Raw genomic sequence first — 1,861 nt, forward strand, 5'->3', positions numbered from 1 at the left:
TCAAGATTGCTGTGGCTATTTGGGGTCTTTTTTGGTTCCATATGAATTTTTGAAGTATTTGTTTTAGTTCTCTGAAGTATGTCATTGGTATAGTGATAGAAATTGCATTGAATCTATAGATTGCTTTGGGTAGTATGGACATTTTAATGATGTTAATTCTTCCAATCCATGAACAAGATATGTGCTTCCACTTTTTTATATCTTCCTCTATTACTTTTTTTAATGACCTGTAGTTTTCCGTGAATAGGTCCTTTATTTCTTTGGTTAAGTTTATTCCTAGGTATCTTAATTTTTTTGCTGCAATGGTAAATGGGATTGTATTTTTAGTTTCTCTTTCTGTGACTTCATCATTGGTGTATATGAATGCTGTCAATTTCTTGGCATTAATTTTGTATTCTGCTATTTTGCCAAATTAATTTTAGTCTAGTAAATTTTTGGTGCTTGCTTCGGCAGCACATATACTAAAATTGGAACAATACAGAGAAGATTGGCATGGCCCCTGTGCAAGGATGACACACAAATTCATGAAGCATTCCATATTTTTGCACCCACTTCTGATAAAAATGCTCAGCAATCTGGGAATAGAGGGATCATATCTTGACATAATAAAGGCCATATATGAAAGACCTATAGCCAACATCATACTCAATGGGCAAAAATTAAAAGTATTTCCCTTAAGAACAGGAAAAAGACAAGGATTCCCACTTTCGCTACTCTTATTTAACATAGTACTGGAAGTCTTAGCCACAGCAATCAGACAGGAAGAAAAAATAAAAGTGATCCAAATTGGAAAGGAGGAAGTGAAACTCATTATTCGCAGATTACATGATACTATATGTAGAAAACCCCAAAGACTCCATTAAGTCTACTGCTTTTAGTAGAGGTAAATTTATCCCTAACCATAGTGCCTTGCTATACCACCACCACCACTTGGTGAATGGGTATCAGATGTTGCACAAGCCTATTTAGGCCTCTAATTTGGTAGCCCTTAAGATTAATCCAGAAATTGTAGCCATTTTATCATATATGCATTCAACTTGTTCATTAATATTAACTATTTCCAGAGTTTGTTTGGAAGTAAGAATTGATCCATTCTTTAGTGTATCATATTTTTTCTGGTATAAAAAATGAGCCAGAAATAAGGCTACTTGCTAAGTAATTAATTATGTAAACTCACCTAGGTCTTGCATAAGATTTCCTCTGAAAATATCACTGTATGTATATGGATTTGGCTAGAAATAATATTGCCAGCATTAGTAATTATGAATACTTGATTACACAGGTTGATGGAACAAAATTGTTAAAGTATTTCCAGGGAACTTAATTTGTATGTCACCACCAAAGATTTCTACAGTGTTATGAAGTATGTAAATATTCCAAATTTCTGTAAGTCATTGGTTAGACAAATATATGTTCCTTCCTTTTTTTTAAATTTTGGAATGACACAGTTTATGCTTCTGGAATGCTTGAACTTTTGTATTGTTAAAAATAATGCAATACTATCTTATCTTTAATATCAATAATTTGTATGTTTAATTGTAATGGACTAAAATTTTATTTTGATTTATCAGGAAAATTAAGGAGTTAATATGTATTGGAAAGCAACTTCCTTTCTTTTCTCCTATGTGGGCTGATTGACTTGCAAGGCTAGTAAGTACATTTTGAGAAGATCACTGTTAGTGTGGCATGCAGTGTACATTTCTTAATAAACATCATTTAAAGAGTAAATTTTTCTAAAAGGAAAATACAGCTTTTTTCTCTAAATGTTTTTTAAGATATGATCTTCTAAGGTATCCTACAGATTTAATGTGTATTCCTTAAGTACTGACCATGAATTAACTTTTTTTTCTTCTAAAACCTT

At 31.8% G+C, this 1,861-nt stretch overlaps 1 non-coding gene across 1 annotated transcript; it reads left to right on the forward strand.

Annotated features, from left to right (window-relative positions):
• The first annotated feature begins 437 nt into the window (after positions 1–437).
• LOC118636709 lies at positions 438–544 on the forward strand. The gene has a single exon (XR_004960697.1). It is a non-coding gene; the product is annotated as a U6 spliceosomal RNA (small nuclear RNA).
• The last annotated feature ends 1,317 nt before the right edge of the window (positions 545–1,861 follow it).

This window comes from Molossus molossus, unplaced genomic scaffold, assembly GCF_014108415.1.
Source record: "Molossus molossus isolate mMolMol1 unplaced genomic scaffold, mMolMol1.p scaffold_m16_p_2, whole genome shotgun sequence".
NCBI lineage: Eukaryota > Metazoa > Chordata > Mammalia > Chiroptera > Molossidae > Molossus > Molossus molossus.